Raw genomic sequence first — 23,613 nt, 5'->3', positions numbered from 1 at the left:
AAGGACTTGTGGGCTTGGAAGCCACCACATACCTGTTTTTGTACATTTTCTGTTGAAAAAAAATCTCCACATGAGGAGCCACCCTGGTGTTTGGCATTCGACTTGCCCTGTGATGTCTCCATACCTACGTACTGCATAGAAACCTGCGTTTTCATACTTGTGTGGATGTGTTTATCCCTGCTTCCAAATCTGGTGTGTCCATTTATGCACTTCTGTAGACACAAGCACAAGCGTCGGTGTAGACCTGCATGCTCTAGCACCAACGCATTCACTGGGAGAACCTTGGGCGGAGGGCATGGTACCCAGGTCTCATACACGTCTGTCACGTGTTTCAGAATCTGATATTTGCATGCAAGTCTACTTCAGTGTTTGTGCATCTGTTAAAGACTTGCACAACTGGGGCTGGAGACTTAGCTCAGCGGCATAAGCGCCTGCCTTGCAAGCAGGCAGTCGTGAGTTCGATCCCCGGTACCGATAAAAAGGAAAAAGACAAAAAAAAAGACTTGCACAACTTGTCTAGTTAGCAGTGTACATGTGTGCTGTCCATGCATGCGTGCACAGGCAGCGGTGATGATGTGTACCAAGGAATAACACAGACACATGTACACCTGTATGTCTTTCTTCCCCTGACTGCTACTGCCTTCCCAGGCTGGACAAGTACCTCTTCTCTATCTCTGTTTCTCACACCCACCCTTGCTCATATGAGCTGTGCAGATAGGGAGGGGGCCGGGGTGTCAGCAAGCTCCTGTGTCACAAGGTTAATTTCTCCGCAGCCAGGCAGGCTGGGCCCTGAGGGGAGTGGTGGGGGAGGGGCTGGTCCCCACAGCCCCTCTGATAAATATGTATTTGGGGCTGCTGTGCTCAAAGGTCATGGGGGGAGAAGGAGGAGGAGGGGTGGTCCGCGCTGTGCTGGCCTGCTGGGTCTCAGCCGAGCTTAGCATGGGTTATGTGACCCACTCCAGAAGGACAAGGAGACTCAAAGAGATTCCCCCTTCATCCTGCTCTGGCCCACCCCACCCACAGCCATGCTCAGAGGAAGCTGCTGTTGTGGATACACAAATATTCAAACTCTAGAGCAGCCAAGAACACAAGCCCTCACCCCCAGTATCCAGACAGAGGCTCAAACGAATGCACAAAGACAGCCTTGTGGGCCACCAGATGCATGGACAGCTGAGAGTCCAAAGCCAAATCCATACTTTCTCCCCTACCTCAACCTTCAAGCCAACACCGAGACATATATATGTGTGTGTATGTGTCTGCATAAAAACACACAAGAGTGCACAGCATCTCACAATGAGGATTATCCCTGCACACTCGATGCACGCACACACACAACACACACACACACACACACACACACACACAAAGGTACACAGGATCTAACAAAAAAGGTTCCCAGGCACTTTATGGGTGGGTAACACATATATACATATACACGCTATAACAAGCGTGCCAAAAACACAAAGTTCTACAGGCACGATTTGACAACTGCAGATAAACGTCCAAACATACATGCACACAAACACGCACACTTACACTTACAAAGACCCCAAGATACTTATCTGAGGCAGGATGTGTGGGGGAGCCAGGCTGGGGAACCCACCCTGCTGCAACATAGCCCTGCTCTGGCCTCTCCCCACAGAGGTGAGAATGGCTGCCTAGTCTCTGGTCTCTGGCCCCCCAGCCAGCTTCAGCCAAATGCGCCATCATTTGTCCAGCTCTGAGTCACATCAATTGTCGAACCTCCCCTCCTTGCTGACCAGCCATCTCGACCATCGGCGGCCTCAGCCATTAGCTGGCTCCTGCCTTTGGCCTGCATTTGTTGAATCTCCCTTACCTGGAAGAACCATTCAGATCAATGGAGCCCTTTCGGGGTCTGCCTGAGCCTTTTCTCAAGGAAGTCGGATGGACCTTGTTGTGTGACCCTCGGCCCATGCCTCAGGGCAACCCCCCTCCTCGGCACACTGCTCAGGCTGTCATTCTTCAGTGACTGCTGGCCACAGTGGTTCTGGTGGATTTCCAGGATGTGTGTTTGAGTGTGTGAATGTAAGTCCGCTTGTAGAAATGTGTGTATGGGTGGTAGGGCTACAGCTGTGCTTTAAGTCAAAAGGAATATATATATTGTGTGCATGCGTGTGTGTGTGTGTGTGTGTGTGTGTGTGTGTGTGTGAAAGACAGAGAGAAAGAGAACAAGGGGTTAGGATGTCAGCAGCTGTGCTTAAAGTCAAAGAGTGTACGAGTGTACAGTTGTGCATACGGGGAGACAGAATGACAAGAGCTGTGCTTCACATGGACGTGCATGCATGTGTATGTGGGTATGCATGTGTGTGCATGCTCTAATGCAAGAGTGATGTGGTGCATGGATCTGGGTTTGGTGTGAGGGGCCATGAGGGGCTGTCTCTGTCTTGGGCATGGGGGGCCAGCACGGCACCGGCATCAGCCTCTGGTGGTTGTGAGCCAGTGGAGTCTCTCAGACTCGTTGCCTATGTTTGTGAAAGTGACAGATGCTGCCTCCCTGGCCTCACTGCAGCGGATTAAGTCTGAATGCCACATGAGTCTGCACCCTGGTGGGGGAGGGTCCTCAGCCCGCTCTCACACTTGCCCGCATGGCCCATATCCCTGTCCATTATAGGATCCTGGGACTGAGGACTAAAAGTACTGCCCTGATTGGTTTTTGTGAGGGACGCCAAGATAAATGTCCCTGTATGTGCACTCGCACAGGCATATACGTGTTCATACATTAGTCTGTGTTGTCCAAGGCACAATGTTGTATGTGTGTGTGTGTGTGTGTGTGTGTGTCTTACTCAGTACAAGACAGCTACCTAGCCAGATCAAGTTCAAACTTCTCAAGCAGCATCTGAGCCTCCGTAGATGAGGCCTTTCTATACAAGGCCAACCTCTGTCCATCGTAGGGCCTGCCCCTGGTGTGGGCCGCTTCCCCCCACATTCCTTGACCATCCTGATGCCCTCCCACCCCTCCCCTTCCTCAATGCCTGAGCATCCTTAAAGACCCATTTGGCAGTCTAAACCCTTTCTCTTTTCCCAGATTCCCAGTGATCCAGAAGCTCCCTTTGTGCTCACAAGTCAGGCACCCAAAATCTCCTCTAAGACTGAGTTTGGTTCCTACTCCGAAGTCCAAACCCAAGTCAGCTGGTGGTTGTTGCCTGACAATGGTTTTTAGGTAAGGAGAGATCATGCTACCCTCAAGTGATCGCATGCAGAAACTAGAGCACTTTATTCATTCAGGGACTCATATCAGAATGAACACCTACCAAATGCAAAGACTTTGTATGTGGGACCGACACCTCCAGTTTCCCTGAATGTGTCAAAGTTAACAATGATGCTTGCCCCAAGTAGCTAAGGAAATTGGGCAGATGCTCAATCGCAAGCTTTCCCTTCACAATACAAAGAAGATCCAGATCCTTGAAACACTCATTGAACTAGTAAGGCATCCGTCCACTGACAAGCCTTGGGAGACTAGTTTGCAGATGGACTTCTTAGAGGCCAGGGAGGAAGTAGGGGAAGGGTTAGAGTCAGTGGAAGGAAGTGGTGCTGGGACAGCTATGGGAAGCAGGGTAGATCTCTGAGGATGAAGTTCAGTGCCAGGAGCTGAGAAACCTTGGTGCTAGCACCGGCTTGGGTACTTAGGGGCTGAGTGAATAATGTGAATCTCAGAATGCTCATCTGTAAAAGGAGCACCATCAGGATCACTATAAAAGTTGGGAATGCATGAGGGGCATCACTATCACTGTCATTGTTCTTAGGTCAGGAGGCATTGGGCCCAACGGGCAAATGATTATAGGTATATTTTGAAGGACAAATAGATCCCAGGCTCAGAAGATACCACACCCACCATCTTCCAACAATTCTCAACCATTACTATCCTGAAATCAGCTCGTGCCAGATAAGCAAACTTTCCCCTTGCCCCAGTCGATGTCCAGGCAGCCCCTAGCATGCCCCTTCGTCCCCCAGCCTCCTGATAGGTCACGCTGTCACACAAACAAGATTATGCACCAAGATCCACACTGTGAGGTGCTGAGGTTTGGACTCCTGCTTGGTTGTTACATTGGTGGCGAGCTGCTGTCCTATGAGCCCTCCATGCAAGCACAGAATATGTCAGAACTAAATGGGAGGTGGCCTAAAGTGACCACTGGTGGACCCACCAGAGAAATATCTGTCTGGCATGCCATCTAGAATGAATAGACTGATGAATTCTATTACAAACAGGAACGCACACACACATGCACACACACGCACACACACCCTTCTGGCTGAGTTCCTTCCCCACCACGATCCGACACAGATACTTTCTATTTTCCACATAAAGACTGGTAGGCAGACTAAGGGCCCTAAGGATAACACTGTCACCTGCCAAGAGATTCCAGCAACCTCAAGAAAATGAGGTCTGGACCTCCCCAACTAGCACGGCGGAGCCTCTCTCTGCCCAGCATTACCTATAAGCCAGGTAGTAGACATGGAACCCTGCTCCCAGCACCTGGAGATGCTGCCTGTGGGCCTGAATGACTTCCCTCCTTGCTGATTAGCCACTCTCTGACACAGGACATTGTGTTGCCACAGAAGAGCCAGGGAAGGCTTGGTGGGCTGGCAGGCTCTGGGCAGGGAGAGCTTTTCTTGTTTTGTTTTCTTGAACCCCGCTTCAAGGTTGCTGTGCAAGTATGCTGCAGCCACCACCCCCAGGCCCCCATGAGCTTGGTGTGCTCACACTCCCTCAGTCCTCACAGCCTGCTTCGCAAACCCACACACCTTCTTCACTCAGATGTACACAGACCTGTAACTATAACAATAACAACAACAATAATAACTCCAGGCAGAATGGCACTTGCGTCTATGTGACTTTCTTTAATATAATATGCATTCTCGTGTACATATACTACATTCGGACCTAGTACCCATACACAGAGCTTCTATTCCAGACACGCTGAACAGAAGTGTCACGTGTCCACTGCTGATGCCAGACTCGACACAGACCTGCACACGCGTGGATGCTTCCACACACAGAGTAAGAGGGCCCCTGCGCGTATACGCACAAGACAAGGGAGAAACCAGTTCAGATATATTCATGACACTGGCTTACGTGTGCACTACCCGTGGTGGGGAACCCAGGTACCCTAACTCTCCCCTACCGAAAACGTATCACGAATCTACACCTTTGGTTCCTCATTTTACCAAAGCGCCCAAGCCCTGCACACAGTTAGTGCTTTCTCCACACCTCTTCCTGTGCATGCAGGCCTTGTACACATGCACGCTGCCGCCATGGTCTGACTCTGTACACATCAACCCCACATTGCGCACCTCCCCTCATACCCTGGGGGTTGGGGAAGCAAATTCAGCCGAAAGGATGGCAAAAGACTACACAGTACTGAGTTAAGTGACTGAGTCTTCCTCTAAATCCAGGACCTACTCCCCAGCTCCCCAAACCTCAGGAAGGAGGAGAAAGTGGGGAGTGGTCATCAAGCTACATCCTTTCTCTTGGGTTCTTCTACCTGGGACTCGAAGCTCTAAGAACCCTCTCAGATGGATAGCACCCCCCAATTTCCTCTCCTCTCCCCTTCCCACTAGCCAGTGGGGTTTTCTTCTCTGTTCACACCCTTCTCTCTTAGTGGGGCTGAGTCCATAGCCATGAGCCCTCATTTAAGACCTTCCCCTCCCCCTCCTACACCCCATCGAGCATTCATGAGGACTTCTCCAGAGACCAGAGAGAAATAGGGTGGCGCTAAGTAAGGCCCCCTAGCTTGGGGAGGGACAGAAATACAGGGGATTTTGGAACACAGGTCAGGTTAGGCCCTGGTGAGAAGTTAGAGGGTTCTTGCCTTTGCACAGCCCTGCTCCCCAGCACCCTGTCCAGTGCTGATGCTGCAAAAGTGATGAATAAATGAAACTAAGGGAGGGGTAGGGGTGGAGGGCAGGAGAAACGAGTGGCAGACAGGAAAGAATAAAAGAAACAGCAAAAGGGGGGAGGGAGAAAAGAGAAAAAGAAAGGAAGGCAGTGGAGAGAAGGGAGACAAAAAAGGAAGAAAAACTGAGAGGAGGAGGGAAAGGTGTTCGGTGAGAAGAGAAAGAGTGAAACTGGGAAACGGAGAAAAAGAAGCCCGTAAAGAAGACAGAGGAAACGGAGGCGAGAAAGGGCAGAGAAGGGGCAGAAAGAGAAGGCAGCCCAGAGGCGCAGGGAAGCACCAAAGGGGTTCCTCAAGTTACAGACTTGGCCCGGAGAACTGAGGGGTGCACTGTAGCTCCCCAACATCACTCTGGGGCCCTGGAGCTCGGCTTTCCGCCTCTCTCCCCACCTCAGCCGCCACCGCCTGCCTCTCAGGGCCCCATCCCAACTGATCCCTCTCCCCATCTTCCACCTGGCCTAGTGTCCAAGGCGCCCCTGTCCTTTCTCTCGTCCCTCATGCCCACCCCCAGCCCTTTCTTGTTCCCAGTGCCCTCTTACCTTTCCCCCCCATGCACCCAGCTGGCTTCGGAGCTTCAGATATCATCACCAAGCCATATCCTCACCACCATCGTACTAAAACCGGCCCCCACGCCCCGGGAAGGGAGGGGGAAGCAGGCAGCACTGCCACCAGCCCTGACCTCCCTTCATTTTCTCCACTGCGCCCCTTCCTCAAATACAGGATCAAAATGGGGGTCCCTCCCAGCCCAGAGAGCCTCCCTGAAGCACCACAGCCAGCCGGGAGCAGATGCCACTTCGCCTCCCTTCTCGGATTTCGCTCCTTTTTGTGTGCGGTGGCCCGAGCAGCGATGTTTTTTATTTGCATCACCTTTTTATTGATATTGCTATTATTTTTCTTTTTCTCTTCTTTATTTTTTTCTTTTTTTGGCGTGGGGGACAGCAGCGGCGAAGCGCCCACTGCCCGTCCCGCTGGCCAGCTCCGCGGCCGGCTCGGGCTCTTTCTCTGGGCTGCGCTCGCTCCTGGCTCGTCTGCCTCCCTCCTTTCTCTGCTCCGTCTCGGCTCTGGCGCGTCCTTCCGCTCCGTCCTCTGCCCTCGCCCGGTCCCCTCTACCGCGAGCCCCTGGCGCCTCTCCTTCCCCGTCCTGCCGGCCCCTTTCCCCTTCCCTGCTTCCTCGTCTCCTCTTCGTCCCCATTTCTTCCCATCCTACCCACCCCCCATCTCTCCGGTTCCCTCACTGCCACCAACGGCAAGCCGACTCCCCCACCCCCGGCTCCCAAATAATAAAAATACCCAGGCAGGGGGCAACGCTCCGGCGGGCGGGCGCCGGGCGCCGGGCGCCGGGAAGGAGGCGAGAGGGCCGGGGCCGGGGCCGCGGCGGCGGGGCGGCCGAGCGCGGTGCGGAGCGAGCGGCGCCCGCGCGGCTCCCGCCCGGAGAGCTCTCTGCAATAGGCCGAGCCGGCTGCATTAAGCTTCTTGCAATCAATAAAGCGCGGGTCAGATTATGCAAAGCGCAGATATTAATATGCAAAGTTTTAAAGATTTTTAAATGGAAGGGCGAGCGCGGCGCGGGCGGGCGGGCAGGGGCTGCGAGGGGAGAGGGAGGAAGGGAGGGCGGGCGGGCGGCGCGCAGGCGAGCTGGGGAGAGGAGGAGGCTGCCCGCCGCCCGCTCGGCTGCGCCGCGCCGCCTTGCCTTACCGCTGCTCCCATCGGTAGGCGCCGCTGTCTTCGCCATGCGCGTCAGCTGCACGGCTCCGAGGGGATGGCCGAGGAGGAGCCGCCGCCGCCAACGCTACCCCCGCTCCCGCTCCCGCTCCCGCGCCCGCTCGCTGCCTGCTGCTGGCGCTGCTCTGGCCGCTGCTCCTCGCCCGAGCTGCCGGCGCGAGCCCAGGCGCGCGCCATCCCCGGCTCCCACCTTGTCCCCATGGCAACCCCGGGCCCAAGGATGCTCAGAGAGAGCGCGAGCGAGGGGGGAGGGAGAGGGAGAGGGCGGGGAGCGCAGGGGACACGGAGGCAGGGAGCGGCCAGAGACCCGCAGAGACACAGAGACACGCAGAGACAGAGACACGCAGAGACGCTCAGAGACACACAGAGACAGAGAGACGCAGAGAGACGCTAAAGACAGACAGAGGCAGAGACAGCGGTGGGGAGTAGAGGAGGGACACTGGAAACAAGGAGAAGCCCTCAGACCCACGGAGACCCGCAGAGATACCAGAGACACAGAGATACACAGAGCCACAGAGACAGAGGAGAAAGGAAAAGAGGCAGGAAGCAGAGGGAGACTGAGAGACAGGAGAAACCCCGAGTCCCAGAGACTCACAGAGATACTCAGAGATTCCCCGAGTGGCAGAGACATAGAGATAAGGAGACACAAGGAAAAGAAGACCCGGGAGGGAGAGACAGGAGAGGTGGAGAGCAGAGGGAGACTCAAAGGCAAGAAGAGGCCCTAAAGCCAGAGACTCAAAGAGACACCCAGAGACAAAGAGGAAAAGAAGAAGGAGGGAGAGCGCTGGTGGCACGGGGGACATGGAGGCAGAGCGATGTCCAGGGACCCAAGAGACAGACACGGGGCAGAGCGGGGAAGTGTGGAGCAGATGGGTGCATGGCCACACAGAGAGGCACCGGGAGCCAGAGACACCCAGAGACAAAGAGGTACAGAAAAAGAGGTCTTTGGAGAGAGACACAGACCAGAAAGATAGCGCAGAGAAGCACACACAGAGATAGAAAGATACAGGTCCGATGGATAGATAGGCGGACAGAGATGCAGACACAGAGACAGAGATTCACAAAGACATGAAAGAGATAGAGGAGCACAAAGATGAGAGACAGACACAGAAGAAAGCCAGGAAAAGACACAGACAGACAGAGAGAGATAGGGAGAGACACAGAGAGAGAGAGAAAGTAGCAAGACAGAGTTGGAGAGATATAGTGATAGGAGGACAGAAAGACAGACACAGAAATAAGAGCCCTGTAGGAGCAGAGAGATATGAAGAGCCTTTGAAAGAAACAAATGTGCAATGCCAGACATTGACAGAAAACCAGAGATACAGAGACAGGCAGAGAAAGGGAGAGAAAGAGATAATTACTTAGACAGAAATATGCATATTCTAAGACAGATCTGAGAAGCAGGTAAAATAAAAGACAGTAAGACCAAGACATCTAAAAAATAATAACGATGAAGAGACAATCAGAGACAGAAACCAAAGACAGAGCCATAGAATCAAAATGATGAAGAGAAACACAGAGATATTCATGGACAGAGACCACAAGGACGAGACAGGCAAGGAAAACCTAAGGAGACTCAAAGCGACATGGGTGGATGGAGACAGCCCTGGAAGAGGCTTTCTGGTGGGCAGAGATCCACAGGGAGACAGGAGAGACAGGAAGAGATAAATAGACCTAGACAATGAGACCAGGGGAAGGGGTCAAGAGACTCAGACCAGAGCGAGCACGAAGGGGCAGCTAGGGCTAAGCGCAGATGAGGGTGAGCGGGCCTAGGCGCAAGTGGGAGAGGGAAGAACAGAGAGAAAGGCAAGGCAAGGCCAGAGAGGAGGGCACTGCCCAGCACGGAGCACCTCCCCTGGGCCAGGCACAGTATTGCCGAGGGAAGGGGAAGAGCCGGAAGGCCCAGCAGGACGGCGGCCTGGGACCTGGGACCTGGGACGGGGAGGTCAGGGAAAGGGAAGGGAGCCAGGCTTCTGCCCCCCACCCAGACTGAGAAAGGGTTTGGTGGGGAGGAAGGGAGACGGGGAGGGAAGGGAGATGAAGGAGGCCTCCGAGTGATCTATCTCAGTGCAGCAGTGACTGAAGCTCCTGCCGCTGCCCTTTGCTTTGTCACTGGTGCAGCTGCCCCTGTGCACAGAGCGGGCACAGGCGACCCTTGCAACACGTGTGAGAGGAACACGGGAATCACCAGCTGTCCGCGTGTAAAGGGAAGGCTCCAAGGCTCCTGGGACCTAGGCTGCAAGTACATAACAGAGATAAACACAGGAAACACCTTCCCCGCAGGCTTACAAAGTGAGTACCTGGGACCTGTGCCGCTGTGCGTAATAGACACAAAGATACCATAACTATCACTCCTGTACAGAGCAGCACCTTGGGACCCATACTGTGTACATAACACAAATGAATGCAAGAAATATGGACCAGTGTGCATGTAAAGTAGGTACAGGGACTTACGTGCTGTACTCAAATTAGCTATCTAACCACTGAGAGCTCCTGTACAGAGCAAGCTCCCCAGTGTGTACACCGTATAAGAACAGAAGTCCTTACCCAACTTGTACATGAACTAGGCATGTGGAGCCATCAGGGCATGAGCATAAAGCACGCAGAACCACCCAACAGCTACATAGCAAGCAGCTTCCTAGGACCTACACTGTGTAGTGCACATGGCAAACAAATTCATTAAGTACCCTCTCCCCTACAGCCAGAAAATGGACACACCAACCCAGTAGAACTACCTGGAGTGAACCTAAACAGACACCCACGAGCAGGTTCTGGGGACCCACAGAGTGTACATAACACAACTAAACCTAAGAATACCAGTCAGTCATAATAGTGTATGCCTGTAGTCCCAACATTCGGGAAGGCTGAGGCAGGAGGAACCCAACTTTGAATCTAGCCTAGGCAACTTTGGGACTCAATGAAACCCTGTCTCAAAAAGTATATTTAAAATAGCCAAGAATGTAACTCAGTGCAAAAGCCCTGAGGTTGATTCTCAGGAATGGAAAAAAAAGGACATACCCCACTAATATACAAAGGTACATGGGGTCCATTAGCAAGACAGGAACTCAAAAAGGGTGGGTGTGATGGCAAATATGAATTGCTCTCTAGGAGGAGCAGAGACATTTGGCCCTGCAATGAATATACCTCATAGGCTGCTGAGCACTCCATTCTTAGACAGGTAGATCCAAGAGCTACCATCAGAGGAGCTGTGTACTTGCTAGAAGGGAATCCTGTTTCCCTGCCTCACTCCCAGTAACACTCCCAGGATGGGCACATGGGGGCTCACCTCCTTAACAGTTGCCAAGTACACTATAGAAATTCTGTATAAAAATACCCATGTGTGTGGGGGTGCTGGGGATTTAGCTCAGTGGCATAAGCGCCTGCCTTGCAAGCAGGCAGTCTGAGTTCGATTCCCTCCCCAGTACCGATAAAAAGGAAAAAGACAAAAAAAAAAAAAAAAAAAAAAAAAAAAAACATGTACAGTAAGCACATATATGTCAGTGTGAGGGACTCCAAAAAGTTGATTTGAGCAGATGTGGCACCCACACCTGTAATCCCAGCATTTGAGATGCTAAGGCGGGAGGATCACAAATTGAAGTTCCAGGCCAGCCCTCTCTAAAAAACGAAAGGGGCTGAGGATGTAGCTCATGGGTAGAGCACCCCTGGATTCAATCAGTACAGCACAGAAAAAAATAAAAGGGGTGCAGGAGAAAGCAGGAGGAGAGGAAGGTCCTGAAGATATAAACAGACAGGAGGAGGGAGCGGGGAGGAAGAGAACAAGGACAGGAGGAAATGACGGGAGAGAAAGGAGGGGATACTGTGCAAAGGAGGCCTGTGGGTGAGTGCAGGCTGCCAGAATGGTGAGCACAACCCAGGTGTGTTTGCACAGACCAGCACTTGGGAGGCGCAGGCGGGAGGGTCACCATGAATTTAGGGCCAGCCTGGCCACTTGTAAGACTCTGACTCAAAAAGTGGACAGAAGGAAGACAGGAAGGAAGGAGTGAAGGAAGAAGGGAGGAGGAAGGCAGAGAGAGGGGAGGAGAAGAGCAGGCCAAGGTTATCAAGAAGAGGGAAGAGGTCTAGGAAGAGGCAACCGAAGGGGGACAGGAAAAAGAAGGAGGGGCCCAAGGGAAAGAAATGAAACGCAGAGGCCCTTCAGTATGAACTGTGGGTTTCTCCAAGGGCCTCCCACGGAATGTGTTTGAGTCAGAGCAGGAAGCGGGAAGAGGGGAGCAAAGAGAGAAAGAAGGGGAACTGATAACCTAGCGGCCAGCTGCCCTGTTCATCCGAAGAGAGAGAGAGAGAGAGAGAGAGAGAGAGAGAGAGAGAGAGAGAGAGAGAGAAGAGAGAGAGAGAGAGGCCCTGAGACACAAAGGAGGATGCCCAGAGCTGGGGAGGGTCCCAGAAGAGGGCTCAGCGTTGTAGAGTATCCCAAAGCCTAAAGGGGAAGGCAGTGGGAGATGGGGCAGAAAGCAGGGGTGAAAATCTAAAGGCGGGAAGGAAGCAGGGGAGCAAGGGGCGAGGGGCTGCAGCCTGCAGAGAGGAGGAGGAGCGAGCGGGTGGACTGTGAAGCAGCTGTGTGCAGCACAAAGGCCGCTGGCATCTTGCACGGGGGGCTTTCCTCAGGCACATCTGTATCCAAAGCCCTCCTCGACTTGCTGTCGCTGGCCATTAGGTTCAGTTCTATTTAAGAGACACATTCCAAGCACCACTGTGTGACAGCGCCATGCTGGGAGCTCCAGAAACAAACAGAGACAAGACACAACTCTGTCCCCACTGCCATTCTCACCCAGGCCGGGCAGGGAAATAACAGTAAAGATGCAGTTGCTGACACACAGATGAACTTCAAAACCTAAATGAAAGCAGCAAGACATAGGCTTCTTCCTATAGAATTCCATTGTATGAAATTCTTGACAGAGGCCCAGGGATGTAGCTCAGTGGCATGAGCAACTGCCTAGCAAGTGCAAGGTCCTGAGTTCAATTCCTGGTATTAAAAAAGGAAAGAAAGAAATTTTAGATTGAGTAAAACTATTGTGACAGAAAAGCAGAGCAGGGATTGGAAGGCACTGAGGGAGAAGATCAGCAGCAAAGGGGCAGGAAGAAATGTGGGGGTTAACAAAAATTTTTGAGTCATGATGGTGCTGGTGGTTACATGGTTCTCTCCACATGTAAGCCCATCAAATTATATATTCAGAGTTGGTGAACATAGACAGACATGGTGGCACATGGCTGTAATCCCAGCACTCTTGGCAGGCTGAGGCAGGAAGAGGACAAATTCAAGCTCAGCCTGGATAACTTAACAAGACCTTGTCTCAAAAAGGAAAAAAAAAAGGGCTAGGATGTAGCTCATTGAGAAGGGTGCAGATAGAGGACCACAAAGCTGACCACAAATAAGCAAGTGATTACAAGTCAGAACATCGAGGTAGGGATGCTATCTGTGGGAGGCAGGAGGAGGAAAGGGCAGCTTTGGGAAGAGGTAATTCCTGAAGCCAAAACTGATGGATATGGAGGAGGTAGGTTGGGTGACTGTTTTCATGAAGAAAGAACTTTCACATGGAAGCAGGTAAAAATTTCAGGATGTTTTGGGGCCGGACATGGAGGTGCATTCCTGTAACTCCAGCACTTTCAAGGCTGAGGCTGGAGGATCATTGTAAGTTCAAGGCCAGCCTGGGCTACAAAGTGAGTTTAAGGCCAGCCTGAACAGCACAGTGAAACCCTGTCTTGAAAAGACAAAAAAAAAAAAAATTTTTTTTTCAGATGTTCTGAATACAGAATATAACAGAAGACTAACAAGAAATGAGAACATTCAGGTCCTAAATTCAAATCTATGGCTCTTGTCAGTAGCATCTTCTAAGGCCCAGGAGAGAGAAAGTATAAAATGGAACTGGGGATTTTGTAACTTGCCCTCTGTCCACTCCGTAGAAAGGGTCTCCTGCACCCTGGTCTTCGCAGATCTCTTTCCTACTCCTTTCACTTGGAGATGCCTGACCGGCCCTGGAAAACATCCTTTGCTATGTACCGAGCCCCAAATCCCTGCTTGCCCCCTCATCTCCAAGGTTGCAGGTCCCGGTGAATCCGTGCTCCCTGGATTCCACGAGGCCGCTGCCCCCTGGTGGTTGAAGCGATGCATGACTGAGGACGAAGCGTAGCTCCAAAGCCAGGCCCTGTCTCTCCCCTTCCTAAATGCAGCCTAGGCCTCTCACAAGCTGTCCCGGCTCCCTGATTAGGCCTTGTCACGTTAACAAGCGCTTTTCAGTCCTCCCCGACTCTCCACTGCAGCACTTGGCTCAACCGTCTTTGCGAAAATTTCTTAGCAGCTAAGAAACTTTATTCTCGAGTTCTGCTGTCTGGGCTGCTCCCATACAGTGAATCATGGTCTCAGATCTTCTTTCTCTAGTTGGCTCACCCTAAATTTGTTTCCAGTTTAGCTCTGCATTCTAAGATGCAACCTCAGCTATCCATCCACCTCTGGAGGTCCCCAAAACTCCAAAAATCATTCAATCTGAACATGTCACCTTCCTCAGCTCTATGTCCGCTGTCCTCTCCCCATGATGACACCTCCATGCAGTCTATTTGAGTCAGATAAGTGGCCCACATTCTACATCTGTGCCTCTTTCTCACATTCACATCCCCCCAAGCTCAAAATCCACTCAATCCATAGAGGTCCTTAATATTAAAACAAACTTCACGGCAGACCAATTGTCAACAGGCTTTTTCTCATAAAAAGTCATTTCGTGGAGTTCCACATCACAGTTCTCAAATCAGTCTCCTTGTCCATTCTCTGCCCTAGTGCCGTAGGTCAGGACTCTTCTGTGCCTGCCTAACCACTCCAGCTGCTGCCAATCTGGCCTCCCAGCTTCCAGACTTGCCCTGCTGAGTCCATTCTCCACCCGGGACCCTGACTAGTGTTTCTACAGTACAAATCTGATTAAATCACTGTGCTGCTTCAAACTCTTTTTCCAGAGGTTCCTGTTGCTGATAGAACAAAATCCAAACTCCTTCACCCACTCTCGAGACCCTTCACAGTATCTGGCTCCTTCTTCCTGCCCATGACTGCCCACCATGCTCTTTATACTCCAGCCGTCCCAGACCACCACCTCTTCGTCCAACCTGTCCCCTTTTACCTCGTGGCTTTTGCACATGCAGTTCCCTGAAGCTGGAATGTCTTTCCCACTCTTGTCCTCCTAGCTAATGTCTGTTCAACTTCAAGAACCAGCTCATTTATTATGATTTAGACTGTGGATCTCCAGTTGATATATTCACCTACTCAGGGCAGAGTTTGAGAAGCTATTTGTGTACCAGCGCCATAGAGAGCACCAGGACATAAAGCCAAATGGGTTCCAGTTCTTGCCACAACAGACTCCTAGCCCAGTAAGAGAGACAAATGCACATGAAGATGACGAAAACACAATTTGCCAGGATACAGAACTACCCTAGAATTTTCTTGAGTTCTTTAAAAAGGAAAATAATCTTCCTAAAGTGGGGAAGGAACAGCATGAGCAAAAGCATGTACGGAAGAGTAGACTACGTGCAGACAGCTAGCTCTCTGGGGTTGCTGAAGCCTGGACCACGGCAGAAAACACGCTGGGGAGGGTAGAGGGGCCCACTCAGAGGCCCCGGCGAGCCACTAGAGGATTTTGATCCAAGGAAGCTTTGCATTTTTTAGAAGATACATTTGAGAGGGACTGGGGATTTAGCTCACCGGCATAAGCACCTGCCTTGCAAGCAGGCAGTCGTGAGTTTGATCCCTGGTACCGATAAAAACGAAAAAGACAAAAAAAAAAAAAAAAGATACATTTGAGAGGACAAAAGTGGAGGTGAGAAAGAGCAGGAAGCTGTCACATAGCTTAGGCAGTAGCCACTGCCGATGGTGAAGGCCAGTTTTACCCCACTGGTGTCAGGGACATGGAGAGGCTGGAGGTAAGCCTAGAGGTGAGCTAAGTCATCAGGGCTTATGTTTGGGTGTGAGTGCGTGGGAGAGGGTGGTATCAAAGAAGACGGCTACATTTCCCACTGGGATGCCTTGGTGGATGGAGAGGCCACTCACTGAAACAGCAGAAAGCAGGAGGAGGCGCAGAACTACTCGACTAACCTTTTCTTTGGACCTCTTCTTCTGAAGCGTCTATGGAGGGGCAGGGGATTTAGCTCAGTGGCATAAGCGCCTGCCTTGCAAGCATGCAGTCGTGAATTCAATCCCTGGTACCAAAAAACCCAAAACCCTACATGTGAAGTGTTTATGGGAGATATCCTAGATCCAGCAAAGAGCTATATCACTTCTGCAATGTTCATTAGAATATATTCATGGGCAGAGTATCTTGGTTAAAAAGTCTGGGCTAAAGATCAGGGCATCATCGGCATACAGCTGATAGCTGAAATCATGAGGGTCACTGACATCCCTTGGGAGGAATAAGTAGAACATGAAGGGACATAGGACAAGGAAGGGCCCGAAGACAGAGCCATATTTCAAAGGTGGACAGAGGAAAAGAACTCCTGAATGGACCTGAGAAGAAGGTGTCAGGGAGGAAGGCAGAGCGCTGTGAGCATGCCCTAGGTAGGTAGAGGAGCTCGATAACCTCCACTTCCCAGGACCCAAGCTTTTCTGTGACCCCCTTCTCCAAAGTGCGGGCCACAGCTACAGATGCACTTCTGATGAGCAGAACAAGGCAGAAGTGATGAGATACTAGGTTATAAAAAGACGAGGGGGCAGGGAGCATAGCTCTGTGGTAGAACACTGGCCTCAAGGCCCTCAGTTTGATTCCCACCAACATACAGCCGCGCACACACGTAAGTGTGTGCTTCACCACTTCCAGTCTTGTTAGCTCACTCACCCTGGGGGACAGGATGCTGACCTAGTGCCCAACAAGTCAAGCCTTCAGAAGATAACACAAACCCTCAGCTCAGCAGCTCCTGGATTCCCCAGCCACAGACAGTGTAGGCTGGAGATTTAGCTCAGCGGCATAAGCACCTGTCTTGCAAGCAGGCGGTGTGAGTTCGATCTCCGGTACCGATTAAAAAAAAAAAAAAAAAAAAAAAAACACAGACAGTGTAACAGGTGTTGGTTGTTTTGAGATGCTAAATTGGGTCGATTCATTATGCAAAAGAAATGGAAGAGAAAGATTTCCAAGAGAGAAATACTGATTAGGAGACTTAAAAATTGCATTCGCAGACTCAGAAATGTCCTTGTATTTGGCAAAAAAAAAAAAAAAAAAAAAAAAAAGTCATTAAAATCCTCACTGTAAATAGCTTCAGTGAGAAGAGACTCAAATATCTCATCTGAGACTGGGTGAAGAAATCTCTCTTGTCATGGACATTCATTGTTTCTGCCTGCCTGCCCAGCATCCGTTTCCCCATCATCTATAACAATTCCCTGACTTTGTTCTGAGTAACCACCACAGCCTACCAAATACATTTCTGTGAGACTGTCCAGCCAGGGGTCTCACTGTCCACAGGCCAAGAAAAGTCACATGACTCGAGCTGCACCAATCAGAAGCCCTCCCTGAAATTTAAATCATGAGCTAACCTGACAGGAGGCCCAAACATGGTTGGAGCTGATTCATGCTGCAGCCAGTCCCCTACGAGCACTGCCATTCCTTCCTGCTGCCTCGACGCCCACTGCGACCCTGCTCCCAGTCCTTTCTGAAGGCTGGGTCTTCATTCTCTCCCTCTGTTGTGGTTGCCACCCTCATTTCCTTCTAACAAATTCCCTACTTAATTTTTTGGGGGGCTACCAGGGCTCGAACTCAGGACCTCATGCTTGCCAGGCAGGCGCTTATGCCACTGAGCTAAATCCCCAGCCCTCCCCTACTTAATTTACCACGAGTCAGTCTCTGTTGCTGGCAGTCAAAAAATCCTAAATCACATTCTTTCAAGAATTTGGGATGAGATGAGGATAACAAGCACTAGAGAGACACAGTATGGGAGAAAGTAGAGTTGTTTGGTTTGGTTTTTTGGTAGAATTGATGGTTAAACCCAAAGCATTTGTGATAAGCTGTATCTTTAGCCCTTCTTTTAAAAAAATTTTTTAAGACAGGGTTCCACTGCATTTTGCCCAAGTTGGGCGTGAACTCGCCAGTCTCCTGCTTCAGCCTCCCAGAATGCAGGGATTACAAGCATGCACCACTACGCCTAGCATGAGTTAGTTTTCAAGGTTGTATAAAGTTGAATATGTTTATTGGTTGCCAAGAAGGAAAGGGGTGATGGAAGATGTGAAAACAGAGGGGCAAACAATGATAGAACAACATTCCGAGGAGTCATGATGGGATGGGGAAAGCCCTGGTGGGCGGGCAACAAATGTTGGATACACACAGGTTTGAATAGACAGCTGAAGGCAATGGCAACCCTACCTGAGACTGGGAGGGCCGGGGGATCCTCAAGGGAGGGCAGTGACAGAGACAGAGTCAACCAAGAAGTTAGAGTGACCCATATGTACCACTTTGCCATGGTTTTTCTCTAAGCCAAGCTCAGCCCTCTGGACCAAAGCTGGACAGTGCTGACAGATGTGGGGAGAGAAGGTGTATAGGGAAGTGCTGAGTGGGTGCTGGTCATTTTCCACTCACCCCTCCAGGTCCACCCGCCACCCTCTTCACCCATACAGATGGCATCATCTGTGTAGGTCCTCTTTGTCCTCTAACTGCTAATTCAGTTCTCCCTGAGAAGCACAGCAGTGCTTTACGGAGTGGGGAAAGAAACCCTTGTGGATATTTGCTCTACTTCCAGCTCTGTCTCAGTATTTGGGCTCTGGCACTGGCAGTTCACTGACTCCCCACAACTCCTGCTCCTCTTGGCCACGTTCCATGGCTTTCACGGGGCTCCAGTGATGCCCTTTCTTCTCCTTGCTCCTTCAAACTTAAGGGTGGTCACAGCTTCCAGCTGCCTTAACCTCTCTTGTTGGTTCCCTCAACCCTACCTACGCCCCTGCAGATGGAATCATTAAATTATCTTCAAAATCCCAGCTGTGGTGCTTTCTGTTTCCTGCTGAGACCCTGACTATTAGAGAGTTAGTGAGAGACATCAGATGGTCCACTCTGGGGCTCTAGCTGGGCAGTGAAGGGAGAGAAGCCAGGAGGGGTCTGACAGACTGGCAGACAACAGAGGGATCAAGGGAGTGGAGCTCCCTGTGAGTTGATGCCACAGGTGTGACAGCCTCGAGGCCCTGTCAGACTTGGAAGGCAGGTGCTGGGATCAAAGAGTAGGGTCCTGGATTGTGAAGACATCGAAGACAGGACTAGGTTGTGATTCAAACCAGAAAAATTTTTTTCCTTTTTGCTGTACTGAGGATTGAATCCAGGATTGAGCCTAAGGATTGCTGAACTATATTCCCAACCCTTCTTAGCCTTTTGGATTTTGAGGCAGGGTCTCATTAATTTGCCCAGGTTGGCCTCAAACTTAGATTCTCCCCCTCAGCCTCCCCAGTAGCTGGAGTTATAGGTGTGTGTCACTATGCTCAGTTGATATCATAAATGTTAAATTTTGGACTTAGAAGGTTCTGTCTTAGAAGTCTGGCTCTGCCACCCTACTAAATGTGTCACCCCAGTAATGATCATCGAAATGTGTCATCGAAATGTGTGTATCCTCCTATTGGTAAAATAATAATACTAATAGTATACTAGTCCATCTGTTAGTAACACAAGGACACTAATGCTAATCTTCTGTGCGAGATAAATGCATGTACAGCATTTGACACAGCACCAAGCACATGCGTTAAGCACTCGGTAAATGTCTGCTAAGTATGCTACACTTCCAGGTAATGACTCACTCCAGGTGTGGTCATGGGAGTGGATGGATGGAGTGGGATGAAGGTCACTAGAGACAAGGTGGAAAGACTTATGAGGCTAATCACTGGGCAGTGGATCATCACGGGCAAGATCAGTATTCCAGCAAAACAGCGCAAGTCGAGGGAGGGAAGAAGGAGAGAATACTCTTGCCTACTCCACAGGCTCCTCCTCTAGGAATCAGCAACTTCCCGAGGGTGACATTCAGCCAGCCGTGGGGTGGCGGCCCTTCCACCCTAGAACTACAGCTCAGTTTGTCCATAACCTTATGGTGAACAGCACTGTGACTTGCTCAGAGCCTCGACTGGCCACATCTTGGCACCACACTAAGGTTAAGCTGGTTCCTCCAGCCCCTGCCAAGGTCCCCGCAGCTATTCAAGAAGCTGAAGGAAATAGTCAGTAGTGCTCAAACTGGGAGCTTCAAACAGCTCACTGCTAAGGAAGCTATCTATGCTGAATGGTTTGGCAGCCAATACAGTGTGGATGTGGTTTTGTATCGGAGAGATCATAGGCAATGGTGGCTATAGTGTTTGAATGTCTTCAACATCTGATTAGATCTGATTTAATATTTGAGTGTTGTAGGATCACCTGTGATCAGAATATCTGCTATCTGAATAAAATAAAATGTATCAACTAAAAAAAAAAATCAGCAGAAGCCACCATGTGATCCCAGTACTCAGGAGGCGGAGGCAGAAGGATCAGAGCAGGTTTGAGGGCAGCCTGGGCCACATACATAGCAAGCCTCTGTCTCAAAAAAATAAAAGTCACTTGGGAGCCTGAGGCAAGAGAGTCATCACAAGTTCAAGGCAACCTGAACTACACAATGAGATCCTATCTCAAAAAAATTTTTTTAACCATTGGAAGAAGAAAATATACAAGAATATACTCTACATTTCCACATTAAATCACCTGACAATACCAAGTACTGGTGGGACTATAAAGCAAGGACAATTCTCAGTGTTGTTGGGAACGTACACAGATATGGCCACCTTGGAAAAATAATAGTAGGGCAAAAAGTCTCCTAAAAGATGTCCAAACCTAATCCCTGGGCTTGTGAATGTTAACTTTTTTTGTTTTTGATTTTTAGTACTGGGGCTTGTGCATGCTAGGCAAGCGCTCTGCCACTGAGTTTTATTTCCCAGCACAACCCATTTTTTTTTTTTTTTCTTTTTGAGACAGGGTCTCACTTTGCAGACTGGACTCAAACTCACGGCAATCCTCCTGCCACAACCTCCCGGAGTGCAGGGGTTGCAGTCCTGTGCCACCATACTTAGAATGTAATGTATTTCTTTTTTTTTTTTTTTTTGTCTTTTTCGTTTTTACCGGTACCAGGGATCGAACTCACAACTGCCTGCTTGCAAGGCAGGCACTTATGTCGCTAAGCTAAATCCCCAGCCCCCTATAATGTATTTCTTGATGTACGTTTATCCTTATAACAAGACAAGGGTTTTTACCACATTAGCCATAACACGTCTTACGCACTTTTATGAATGCTGTTATATAACTAAAATGTATCTCAGTGATAATTTTTTTTCTTGATACCAGAAATCAAACTTAGGACCTTGTGCTTGCCAGGCAGGTGCTGTGCCGCTGGGCCCAGTGGTGATAATTTTTAACAGAATGAGCAGGGCGCTTCCCAATCCCTGAAGCTTCCTGTGTCCCTCCACCTGTGTCCACTAATCTCAGCTTCTGCTACTAGCTCTGTCCTGGCTCCGACCACCCCAGGTTCACCAACACAAGTGTTTGCCAGAGCCAGTGCCCACACTGGAGTCCCCTCAGGGTGTACAGCTCATGCCAAGCACACAGAGGCTTCATGGAACACTTGTTGCCAAACCCCACGCACACTGCCTCAGGTCACCACCTCACATGGTCACCATGCTCCATGAAGCTCTTTGCCAGTTCCTGCTCCCCACACAGAAAACATAACAGATAATGGTGATCAAACAAGGGGGTGGCTGACTCCGCTTTTTCACTCACCTTTCACCCTGTCCACCTGTCATTCTATACCCTCAGAACATTCCCCAAGGCCCTGGAAAGGACCATTCTCTCTGTCTGCAACATATCTTCGATCATTCTGTTGAACTACTCATCCTTCGAAGGCCAGCTGCAGGCTCTGCACTGCTGTGTAACTATGGCCTACTTTCCTCATAAGCCACACAGATCCCTATTTCCTACATGCTGCTTCGCAGAATCTCATTTCCCAATCCCTGAACCTCTTCGAATTCGTGTTGTCCTCATGGCCTCCACTGGGCCCACTCTTGGACTTTTAGGGCCTGTCAGTCACCCACAGCATGCTGCTTGCACTGATCAACCCAGGCAAGCTCCAGGCTGCTTGCATTTAGGAAGGTTCTGGACCTGTGAGGTGCTGCCTGGAGGTTCTCACCCCCAGACTTCCTGGGATGCAGGTTGCATGTGCAGGGTTCCTGTAGCCTCCCTAGTGGGTATGCTAGGCCAGCCACCAGAGGGCAGTTGAAAAGGGTGGAGCAGGGCCTCTACAGAAGGGCCCTGGCAGGAAGGTGCCCAGGCAAGGGCGGAGTCTGCCACTGCCACACAGGGAGACCAGCTTTATAGCTTGAGGAAAGCAGCCTGTTGGAATTTAGCCCAGTAGTGAAAGGTTTGCAAGGGCTAAGGTGAACAGCAGCTCCCATGTCTAGGCAGGGTTGAATCCAAGCAGAGGAGAGCCTCAAATCCTAGATTATGGAAAGAAAGCTCATACTCTTTTTCCACCAGAGAGCCCTCCACCTGGAGGATGGGGTTTGACCAAGGGAGCCCCACGCCCACCTTGCTGCCCAGCCTAACTGTTGCTATTAGAATAGAAATACTCAACCTCTCAGTGTCTCTATCCCTCAGCAAAGTCACTTCCCTGAGCCCACTTTCTATCAAAAATGGGGATAAAATCCACAAGGAGTGGCTGGGTATTAGCAGACTTTGCCCCAGGTGTGGCAGCACATCCTTGTAATCCCAGCATTTGGGCAGGCTGAGGCAAAAGGAGCAGGTGAGTTCAAGGCCAGCATGGACTAGGCAGTGAAACCCTGTCTGAAAGAACAAACAAAAGTAACGCCTGAAAGCTAGGCGTGGTAGCCCACGCCTATCATCTCAGCACCTGGGGAGGCTGAGGCAGAACTGCCACAAATTCGAGGTTGACCTGAAGTACACAGTGAGTTCAAGACCAGCCTGAACGACGTAAGGAGACCCCAGTCTCAGAAAAATAAATATATAAACAAAAATAAAAAGGGCTGAGGATGTTGCTCAGCACAAAGGTCCGGGGTTAAATCCCTAGTAGCGCACATGCACATACACACAAAGATCTTGAGTAGGCACCAAGAGAAGTTCTCCCTCCCAGATGGTAAAGGCAGGGCTGGACCTACACAGCAGCTGGCTGGACCAGCCTCAGCTCCCAGACGGGACTCCGCTCTTAGGCTTACCCTCTGTCCTTGCATATCAGCAGAGGTCAAGGGGCCAGGACAGGTTCTAAAATGTGGGTACACCCACATTTGGTTCTAAAATGGTACACCCCTCCCTTAGGAAGGTCTGGCTCTGGGGAATCTCTACCCATTGCATGCAATCCCCTAACCCTGGCTCCCTCCCCCTCAGGAAAGAGAAGCACATATTGTGTAACAATTTTGAGTTCCTGAGCCCTTACATAAAGGAAGGGGAAAGGCAGACCACAACCTCAGCTACAGCCACACAGCAGCAGGCAGAAGTGCTCTGCCTCACCAAGGGCAACAGCAGACACCCAAGTTACCATCAGGTTGTGAACCTCCACGTGTGACAGTTGGAGCCACATGGCGTGGGAATTCTAGGCAGAGGACCTGTAGTGTGGCCTGGCCTTCCCGTTTCCAAACCTTGGGGCTTCATCAGCCTTGAGGATGACTGGCTTATCTCACTACACTAGTTAAAAAACCTGGGAGCCACCCTCCTCCAAGAACATAGGGGAACAGAGCACGTGTGAACAGCTGGGGCATTCCTGAGTCCAAGGCAGTATTTCCTTAACTGAGGCTCAGACAGCAGGACAAGCCGGTGGTAGCCCCTGGCAGATGAGCCAGCGTCCTGTGGTGCCCCAGGGACACTCCTTCCCCCCGTCAATCAAGAAAAAAGTCCTAGAAAGGATGGGGGATGTAGCTCAGCAGTACAGCACTTGCCGAGTGTGCAGAGAATGTGGATTCAATCCCCAGTGCCGCCAAAAAAACGAAAGAGTCCTAGAG

The 23,613-nt window shown here is 50.7% G+C and overlaps 1 protein-coding gene across 1 annotated transcript in view; it reads right to left on the bottom strand.

The window, feature by feature from the left end:
• Positions 1–7,778, bottom strand: part of Pou2f2 (POU class 2 homeobox 2) — a 73,041-nt gene extending 65,263 nt beyond the window's left edge. Inside the window, exon 1 of the mRNA XM_063252199.1 lies at positions 7,611–7,778. The gene's annotated coding sequence lies outside the window, so the exon portion shown is untranslated. The remainder of the gene's footprint in view (positions 1–7,610) is intronic.
• Positions 7,779–23,613: the final 15,835 nt, after the last annotated feature.

Source organism: Cavia porcellus, unplaced genomic scaffold, assembly GCF_034190915.1.
Source record: "Cavia porcellus strain 051 isolate PalLab524CR breed Dunkin Hartley unplaced genomic scaffold, mCavPor4.1 scaffold_7, whole genome shotgun sequence".
Taxonomy (NCBI): domain Eukaryota; kingdom Metazoa; phylum Chordata; class Mammalia; order Rodentia; family Caviidae; genus Cavia; species Cavia porcellus.
Note: the sequence above shows the minus strand (reverse complement) of the source record. Positions and strands in the feature narration are given on the sequence as shown.